Genomic DNA, 10,804 nt, shown 5'->3' with positions numbered 1-10,804 from the left:
AATTGCTCTTGAAGAATATTCTTTATATTTTTTTTTACGATTACAGTATACTTTTTTGAACCTGTCTATTCAGCAATGGTCATTTCAATCTATCATGGTCATTTTCTTTTTGCCACTGGATAAGTTTCAGGTCAACATGGCCTGCCTAAATATTGAATATTTGGGTCAAATTCAACACTCTCAACTTTGTTGCCTTTCTCGTGTATTTGAACTTGTCTTTGGTTTCACCTTTTCAACTAGCTTATACTACCAAAAGGTACAAATGACATCTATAAATTTAGCTCTTATCAGAAAGAGGAGCAGTTTTCACAATCTCTTATAATCGACAGTAAAAAAAATCATTGTGATTTTCAAAATAGCGTCAAGGCTACTTCGGTGAAACCTAGGCAGCATCAATGAACTGCCAATCTATGAAGTATTTTTTTTAACTAGGAAAACGGACTCATCCACATGTAAGAGACACGTTAAAAAGGAGAGGCTGAAGTGATCTTTTCCCACAATGCAGGGAAAATCTTGATAATGCCCCGATCAACAAAGATGAACTATCAGAAGCTCTTGTTTAAGGACAACATGGATTGCAAAAAAAAAAAAAAAAATCTTCTTTCAACAGAAGCTGTTTTGACGGATTGCCCGCCGATTTGCTCTCTGAGGCGGAGAGGAAGGAAAAAAGGAGAAACAGGTTGTCTGACGACGAGCTGGCCAGCTGACTAGAACCTTCCCTCCTCCTGACACAACAACTAACTGCAGCGGGTCCCACTCCCATTCAGAGTAGTTCATACTCGGCCTCGGTATCGTGAGCACGTGCTTTGCAACAGACTGGCGGCTCGGGACAGTGAGGCAGAGAGACAAACAGATTGAGAGAGAGAGAGAGAGAGAGATACAGAAACGAGAAGTTTCGCTTCTTCTTTTCTCTGGCGAGAAGCAGCCGCTTTTTTAATGGCGTTGAATGTCTACTAAGCTCTTTCTGTCTCTTATTGTCCTGGGAGAAGTATTATGGACGACTGGTTAGTTGTGATTTGTACGCATTCTTTTTCACCTTTTTTCACTCTGTAGTATGATCTTGTGATGGAGCAGAGTGAATAAATGTTTCCATTTTGGTAGTTAGATTAACACGTGAAAAACTTCTTCGTCGATATCTTTTAACGTTCCGTGTATTTATTTGTAGAAGGACTTATTGGCGAGTTGTATTTACATAGTCTTTGTAATTTGCACGGTGAAGCAAAGAGCGAGAAAACGTTCATCCCGATCCCGCTGCCCTCACAAAGCTGGGCCATATAGGGCTAGATGACACCATGCACTTTTTAATGACCTTTGTCTGCCACTTGTATAGAAAGCGAAGGGCTGCCATACACCGTTGGAAACAGATTTTGCAGAATTTATACCTAACCTCGTACGCATGTTCGGAAAAAACGTGAATTAACATTTATATATATAGTGTGTGTGGGGGTGTATAATATGCATGCATGCTTACAGGCATTATGCATATATGTATATTATACGTATATATATATATATATATATATATATATATATATATATATATATATATATATATATTATAATATAGATACTACAGATACACTTGTTTACTCGGATTTTTCCTAGATAGTGACCCCTAACCGTTTTAACCTTTGCGGCGTGTTTAAGTGCAAGCCTCTTGGGGATTACCGCAAAAGCATAAACAAAAGACTGTAAATGTGATAAAGATAATAACCCCCAAGAAATATTAGTCCTGGATAACGAGCCCGAAAACCTTGGTGTGTCACTAACCAGGGAAGATCCGTTTACTCGTTACTGAGGACTAAAAATGCGTTCTTTTTTGATCCAGTGATTTCGTTAAATTGATGACCATCATTTTCCTCTACAAAGCGAGTGAGATTTGAAGCAATGGTGGCTTCGTATAAAAGTGCAGTGATCCTTTTATTTGGTTCTGTGTCGGGTATTTGACACAAAAACTCTTCAATTTCGTTTCTGATGCGAAATAGCAGCAGGTGGAGAGCATAGTTCCGTTTATAATTGTCTCTGATTGTATGTATGTCTTTGTGTGATGGCAGTGACAGCTTGTTTTAGCTGAAAGTTATTCCCTTGCCAACCATGTCCAAATGATAGAAACATTGTAGCATGTAATAATTTTGAGTCTAATATTTCATCTTTTGCGGTTTTGCTGTTTTCACAATCCAGTCTGTCGCCGTTTTTGGTGTATTCTATCATACGCGCTTAGAGCAGGCATGATTGCAGGGCATTGAAGAACGCCCATCCTTTTAGCGCTGATGATACACCAAAACATAAAGGCTCGCAAACCTTAATATTATTTTGCCGTCTTCCCTGTAACTGAGAACCAGTATCCTTGGGTCATGGACGTGATTGAGGTGGCCAAGGGACGTCTCATCGAGCAGTGAAAGCTTATTATTTTCTTATTTGCTGCTGGTCGTTGCTCCATGGATTTCTCCTGCAGAGGCCAACTTTCTTGCGTATCGTGGAGAAACAGTGCGTAGAGTTTCCCTCCCACCGCTTGTTTAATCGTTTCCTCATCCCTTAGGAAGGAAGGATCTGCATTGGTTTCTGCCCTTTGCCTCCCCTCCATCGCTTTAGGTATCTTCCCGCATTGCTGCGTAACTTCTAAAGCTGCCCCGCTCTAGTTTTATCCCGTTTAAGAATTCCCCTAAGTTTATAAATGAGATTCCGCGGCTTCCTTCAACGGCTCTAATGGTAATTATACAATCGTCCTTCTTCCTTCGTCCCGACTCGGATGGTAGAGGCAAGGCCTGAAACTCATAACAGGCCTCTTATTCCCTCTAACGCTCACCAAACAATATGGGCCCCTTTCAGGAAAGAATCAGACCTGGCATAAGCCGACTGAATGTCATCCAAGCTGTCAACAGCCTTCCTTTGGCTGGACTTGGCTTCAATGCAAACTGTTTTCAGGAAACACCTGTTTTATTTTTAATTCATATATATTTTATCCATCGAATTATTTTAGCTGGTTTTTCAGGTCAGAGTTTCCTAAACAAAGAACTCTTATTTTCATGTATATAATTCTCAGTGAGAGTGAAGTACGTGTATTTTTACAAACCTGTTGCAAAGTGTTTGAGTTTTCAGTTTCAGGAGGACTATTGAAAATATGTATTTACTTTTAACCGCTGATTTGCCTCTTGTCATTATACAAAGGTTGCAACAAATGCTGATAATATGTTATTACAAACATTATATCCAGCTGCTGCAGAAAATTTATTGGGACGCTCGCGTTAATTGCTGGAATTCAAGGCTGTCACAAAAAGCATAAAGGATGATAAATCAAGAATGAGCAGCAATGCCTTTTCGTTGTCTAAACTTATTTTCATATAACAGTTCTAATGAGTGACGTATGAGAGATTTAGCTACACATCCTTCACATGGCTTCATCACGTCAGAAAGCAAGTAGTTTGTAAAAAAAAATGACACGATGGCATTGAACCTTGAACGACGAATGATGAATGCTGCTGGTATGCATATCTGTAGTGACAAAATTTCTAATACTGTAACAAAAAGCAAAAGTGGTCCAAGCAGGTGACATATACTCACCAACATATCTTTGTTAAAAAAGTAGATTCGATGATAGGCTGCTTTGGATATGTGTAGCATGAGTCATTTTGAATACGAACATAGTTTTAAAATGAAAATTTCCATAGATTGTTCATTTAGAAATCTTGAAGTGAAGTTAAGATAAAGTCTGACTTGCCTTGAAAACTCTCTCCTACCCATCGGGTCACTCAGTTCAGTAGAATATTTTAACTTTAAACCATAATCACATTCTAGAGATGAAAATATAATTTTCCTATGTTTTCATGTGTGATTTCAACGTTACTGACGTTCATTTCGGCATTGAGTTATTAGATTCACAGATACTGGAACCGTCCCCCTCGCCTAATATCCTGCAATGAAGGGCGGAGGCAGTGGAAACCAGTGTTTTTTGGTTCGGGGAGACATGAAATGCGGGAAACACAAGGGTGGCTGCAGGGTATGGGGCACCAAGCTGCCTACTAATGCAACCCAAGTAAACAGGTCCTAATATAGTGTGTGGTGTCACTTTAAAAATGTTAGCAAATTTGACCTTAATCAGAGTCAGTACTTACAGAATATCATGGGAATCTTGTGTTTCACTCTTGTATTTCTATCCCCTTCCGTCCCAAAGAACTCGAGTTTCCACTGAGGTCTCCCAATTTTGTAGGGTAAAAGGAGGCCCAGTTTCTTTAAAAATACTGATCTGCTATGGAAATGAACGTTAGAATTTTTTGAAGCGCACACAGAAACGGTTTTTCAAATCAGCCGGAATAATCCAAGGAAGGAGAGTTACGCATCTGCATCAAATGAATTGAGACTAAGAAAACTGGGGCCGGTTTTTTTTTTTTTCTTTTAAGCGCTGCTTGAAATCCTGAAAATTTCTCAACGGGAGAGACTTTGAGCAAAACGGTCCATCTGGTTTCATCATTGTCCACGTACCCACATTTCTAGATGACAATAATAAAAGACATGAATATACTAGCCGGGTTTATACCTACAATAGACTAAAAAAAAAAAAAAAAAAAAACGGGAGTCCCACTTGCGAGAACTTCGAAGCAAAGAATTGGATAAACCCCAAATAGAACACAGCGTTCGTCGGTTTCTTGATAACGGTAATTTGCGGTAAATTTTAGTGTGATTTGAATGCCCAGTCAGCTTATAGACAGTTATATTCTACGGAGACTGGGAATGGTGGATGATGTCAAATGTGGTATCCTTGTCTTAGTCTTATTACGGATTTTGATACAAAATGCAGAAATTTCTGAAAAATTTACATCCCGCTGAAACACTTGAATGGGCTTTTGAGTACCTGAAAAACTTCCAGCGTGATAGAAAATACCGTGTAGACATTGGAAATTCATAATCATCTAACGAAAGTATGGAAAGTGGAACACCCTAGGAAGTGTGTTCGGTCCAGTCCTATTTTGTATATATACGACTGGCGTGTCATCTATATTGCAGCGACTTGGGATCAAGTTATTTGCAGATGACTCCCAATATTATTCCCCATAAATGACATCAAGGATGCAAACGAGAAAGTAAATTACATGTTTACTATAGCAAATTCACATCAACCGTGCATTTGCTGTATGACTCTCAGAATATCTCTACACTGTTTTATATTTGACAAGAAGGAATGAAACAGGATAAAAAGAAGCCAACAGCAACTGCTATGGTGCGGTTTGATTCTAAAGATAAGCTTGAATTTTGCATTCGACATGTTTATCAGGGAAAGTGAATTTCATTTACTATAATTTGTGGTATTCGTCTAACGCATGCCAGCCACGGGTGCTTATTGCAAGGCAGGTAAGAGTAATAAGATGCGATAAGGAGATGAAAAAGCCTGGCATGAATCTCTGGACTCTCCAACCATCCCTTGCCACCAATCATCAGGCCACATAAGTGAACCTTCTACGAAACCAGTGAAGTTAAATTTAATCCAGCACACCCCCATTTTCCAGACACTGCTCTCGGGAAGATCTTTATTGCAACGCCCCTGGTTTTACAACCCTAGTCAAACCACCCTTTGTATTCTTCCCCTGGCATAATGCTTTCGGGTGGTATCACGAGGTGGGATAGTACCCAAAAAAGAACCACAAGAATTTGAAGTTCAGGGAGGCAATTGTAATTCTATCTCTAGTGGCCACGTCTGCTTTCAAGTCGAAATATCGTTTCAGAATTTACTCTGTGAGAGCGGAGCCCTTTCTTATTATGATAAATGAGATATAAATAGATAAATGAATCAACACGGTTGGCCAAAGCAAGAGTCGCTCTTGATAATCACGGGTACACCTCGGTTAACTATGAAGCAAAGGTTATTGACTGATAGAAAATAGCAAGAATATCGGTATTCGCAAGTTCAAAATGAAGCTAGAAGATGCCCTCGTGATCGCCAGTGCACAGGATATTGCCAAGAAGAGCAATGGTCATTTTCCCAAAGCAAACTGAGACTCGTTCCCTTCGATTCGTCCTTGGATACAACGAAAGAGAGCGGCAATAGTCTGAAGCCCGTCTTCGAAATCCACGTAATAAGTTTCACATCGTCGTGGGAGATAACGATACTGTTTTGGAGATCAAGGTAAAAATCTTAAAAAAAAAAAAAAAAAAAAATGAAATTTGCATAATGATGTATATTACCGTAATACCCTCAGAAAAGATCTATTCCTTGCTTCAACCTGGTGTTATGTTTTGAATTGAGAGTTCGTCGCATAAATGATTTCCAAGAACTCAGTTTTTGGGATCACCATTCTTTTTTCTTTCCACTTATCATGCAATGCCACTCTTAAGATGGCGACTTGTCACACGCAAAAGAAACGGCAAATGTTACACAGTATCTGTACACTCATCGGAATTCATGAGTCCTTTCTTTCCCCAAAAATGAAATTACTGTGTTTCTGAGGCATAAACGAGATAGATTGATTCAGCAATATGATTTAAGTATCACATTGACGTCAGTGTAAAAAAAATAAAATGAAAATACACTAAAATAAAATGAATAAATAAAAAGAAATATATCACGATGCGTGCATGCTTCCTACATGCGCGGTTTGTAGAGTATTCGAAAATGTTTTAACTGAATACATTTGAGGAAAATTTTCCTACATTTTGGCGTTTCCAGCGCAATCTGTCGTGACTGGTTCTCTTGTCACCTTCTGAGAGGACGCAAAAGAAATACAGACCCAGTCCTGAGTTGACCGAAGGTTAAAAAAAGTTGACCAACATTCATCAACCTGGACTCGAAATTCAGAGTTATTTGTAAAATTCTGTTGAATCCATGAAAGAAGAAGGGAATGGGATTCCCCATTTCCCCAGATTTTTCTTGTTTCCCCTTTCAAGAGTTGTGTAAGGAAAAGACGAAATCAGAACACATACAATGTTTATTATGTCAATATTAATATGTGCGCATGTTTATAATCATATAAAAGTGTAAGTTTTTTTTTTAGATAATTATTGTAGATACTTATTATATGGTATATCTAAAGACCAAGTAAATACTGCATTAAATTTATAATCTATACATCAAGGTCGCGGCTTGCAATGATTTTGTTTTACTTGTGCGTCGTGAGATTATCATTTGCACATTAGTTTAGTTATTATTATTATTATTATTATTATTATTATTATTATTATTATTATTATTATTATTATTATTATTATTATAGCTGGTTCACTTAAAGTAGATTCTTGGGTGAGTCCTATACTTACAAGACAATTGCTTGTCATATTTTTGTCTGTAGCTTGGAAAACTAGCTCTGTTATTTATATTCCTTCATTTATTTCACATTTTGCACATTAAATCAATTTAGTTGTAAATTACGTAATACTGAATCGTGTGGTGTAAACAAAACTTTTCTATTTTGTGCAAAACGTGAGATAAATGAAGAAATATAAACATATTGCTAGTTTTCTGAGCTATAGGCGAAAATACAAGACTGAGTGAGCCGCCCACCTCCTGGTACCAGCCAATCATGAGGTCGCCAAACAAACATCTTGTGGGCATAAGGCTCACCCAAGAATTTACCTTAAGTGAACCAGCAATAGCAGTAGTAGTAGTAGTAGTAGTAGTAGAGTAGTATTAGTAATGGCACTATTTCAGCGTAAAAATTAGCGAAATTAGTAACAATTTTGGAAATCACATTAAATTTTACAATACAGATTTCCTTCTTTTCCAACTGGAGATAAGAGGTACTTCAGGTATACAGGTTTGATAGTTTTATAATAATTAAAAGATGTCGGAGCATATTGCAATGCGTTTCATACACTCTCAGTTACCTGTCTGGTGGCACCTGATAGTGTTCGCAATGAATTACGATATCATAGAAAACTTAATCCGAGAGAAATAGACATGCAAGATGAAGCAATTACGTTTCTTTTCCCTGAAAAGATTCTTCGTCTCACGAAATGTATTTAGATACTGAAATCCATTGTTGTTCTCTCATGTAAAAGACTCTTGGAATCCTGCTGTTAACGACCGGGGCGGCAAACCGCGACGCCTTCTCGGGCAAATGCCGCTGTACGAGTTCGGTTGGGAAGTACCTGGAACGTGCTGGAAATAACCAGTATCCCTGTGGGCCGCGTTGCTACGCGGTGACTTGGCGGTATTGCCTGAGTGGAAATGTTGGGATAACAAGTTGGCCATCGTGACTGTTTAACATCTGGGATATTCCAGAAACTTTTTAGCGAAACTAGTTAGAGAATTTTGAAACTGCAAAGCCCCGATATCTTTATGGTATTACCATTTGGAAGTATTTTCCTTGTTAAAAACGAAAGAAATATGCTGTTGTAAAGAAATATCAGAAATGATACAAAGCAGTAAAGACAAGAAAGCAAGTGAAAGCTTTCAAGAGAAGAATACAGAAAATTATTTCAAGTATTTACAGAAGTTAGTAAATAAATGAGACCTTTTCTGTTCAAGTCCTGATCTAAAGAATTTGTAGAAATCTGCAGGTGTTTGATAATTCCACAGATAATATCGATATTCAAGACGTGCATTATCTATCTTCCTGGTGTAACAGTTATCAGTTTCACCGTGGTTCTAAAGGTTCCTTTTAGATGTTTTGTATTCCTAGAGAATACAAAACATTCCAAGGGGAGGGATGAGGATGTACTTACCACTTCTCCAGATGTCATGGAATAGTTCTTCTTTTTCTTCTTTTCCACCGTTATCCCTACATTAAGGGGTCGGTTGCCTGATGCGCCTTCTCCACTGGTCCTTTAAAGGCATCATCAGGAATGGTTTAATGTTTGGCAAAAGGGTTTTTTACGACCGCATGCCCTTGCTCTCATCAACCACAGTGATTGGCGGTGGGTCTAGCTGCGAGGCAGCTGTCCTTTTAGTAGGACCTACGGTGGTAGTATTCTCAGCCCCCTACCACAGGATCATGTCATGGAATAGTTATTGTTTATAAATCAAGGGGGATTTCAAATGGGTGAAACAGGTGGTCTTCTCACTAATACTTCAACAGTTTCATGTTCTCTTTATATAGTTTAAGGGTTTATTTACTGCCTTTCTTATTTATAAGCATGTGGTTCCAGATGTACTAGACTATTGAAAGCAATACACGAGTTATAACTGGCATTGTTTGCATTCAATCTTTTCGTCTCATTACAAAGAAGAGCGCCTGGTGACCCTGGAGAACCGTCAAGGTTGAGCAATCCACAACTCCGGCATCCCGCCGAACACGTCCCTCATTTATAGAGAGAAAAAAATCCTATTGCTTGGTACCACTCACGAGGCCAACGGGGCGTTAAATGTTTGTTAAAATCTATTCGTAGCTTTCTGTGTACCGTTGCTTTCCAACAAACAAGCAGATTAGCCCATGTCGGAGGAATGTCGGGTCTTAAGGCTTTAGATCTCGAGGTGTTTCCATCGAATGTTTTTATATCAAGTCTCTCTCTCTCTCTCTCTCTCTCTCTCTCTCTCCTCTCTCTCTCTCTCTCTCTCTCTCTCTATCTATTTATATTATTATATTATTAAAAATACTCATAGTAGCATTAGTCTTAAAATGGAGAAACAAATCCATATTTATATCATTGTACATGTATTTAGAGATAAAAATGAAAGGATTGCTTTCGGAAATTGTTCGGAAAAGGGGAACCGAAACAGATTCCCGAAAGCTATCCTTACAGTTTTATTTTTGAATATTATGTGCAATTATGGATTTATTTCTCCATTACTATTATTATTATTATTATTATTATGTTGGTAGAAGACCCCCTTTTAGGCAAATGCTGTTAAAAAGAATAGCAGAATTAAGCGAGTTGATTTTATATATTGCTTTTTCTATTTTTCTTAGAAGCGAATTGTAAGAAAAATAGAAAAAAACAACATATAAAATCAACTCGCTTAATTCTGCCATTGTTTTTAACAGCATATTATTATTATCATTAAAAAATCCTCATAGTAGCACGAGTCTTCAAATGGAGAAACAAATCCACAGTTGTGTAAATGTACATATATTTAAATTTAAAAACAGCAAAGATAGCTTTCGGGAATCTGTTCGGTTCCCCTTATCAATCAGATTGATAAGGGGAACTATCTTTGCTGTTTTTAAATTTAAATATATGTACTTTTACATAACTGTGGATTTGTTTCTCCATTGTTATCATTATTATGAGAAACAAAATAAAGTAGTCTGAATACACATCTAAAATCAAGTACGGCTAAAATGCATGGTTCTTTCAACAGCAATATCGGGACCTTTTTCAAATACACGGGAGCCGCCACTTGCTCACCACACGCTCTTGTGGTGAGCCACTTAAAAAGGCAATAAAAAGAATGATAAAAAAAAACCTAGTACCCTCTCTGCCAGCCGGTGAAAGCGGCCAGTAACCTAAAACAGGAAAAAGTTGCAGTGCGTTCTCAGCTTATGAAAGAAGCGAGAGAGAGAAAAAAAAAAGGAGTTGAGGTACTTTGTCAGCTTGTGTAAGCTGCAAGAAATGTAAGATTATTATTTGGTAAAGTCTTATAGAGTTGCAAGCTCAACGCATGATTTTAGAAAATTGTCTTTAGCACATGACCTGAAACAAGAGCGACAAAAAACTAGCACTAATCAGCCCTCAGAATATAAATCACGTGTAAATGTCCTAATTAACAAGCAAAAATATTCAGTTAAACCATAGCTAACTCTGTGAATAATTTACGTTTGAGATCACGAGACGATTTTTATATTATTCATAAAGAATGGCATAATCTATAATGCGGCGCATTCCAGATATTCCCATATTCCCTCTGTTGTATTAGTCTGAGCAATGAAAGCTATAA

General features: G+C 37.8%; 1 protein-coding gene across 2 annotated transcripts in view; it reads left to right on the top strand.

Annotated features, from left to right (window-relative positions):
* The first annotated feature begins 760 nt into the window (after nt 1-760).
* The window catches only part of LOC135198565 (solute carrier family 13 member 2-like), a 34,223-nt gene continuing 24,179 nt past the window's right edge, over nt 761-10,804 (top strand). The window contains exon 1 of one of the 2 annotated variants that reach the window (XM_064226267.1): nt 761-1,004. The gene's annotated coding sequence lies outside the window, so the exon portion shown is untranslated. Of the gene's footprint in view, nt 1,019-10,804 lie in introns of both variants that reach the window. The other variant, XM_064226269.1, reaches the window with a different exon arrangement.

The sequence above is a fragment of the Macrobrachium nipponense genome, chromosome 22 (genome assembly GCF_015104395.2).
Source record: "Macrobrachium nipponense isolate FS-2020 chromosome 22, ASM1510439v2, whole genome shotgun sequence".
In the NCBI taxonomy this organism is placed as follows: Eukaryota; Metazoa; Arthropoda; class Malacostraca; order Decapoda; family Palaemonidae; genus Macrobrachium; species Macrobrachium nipponense.
Note: the sequence above shows the minus strand (reverse complement) of the source record. Positions and strands in the feature narration are given on the sequence as shown.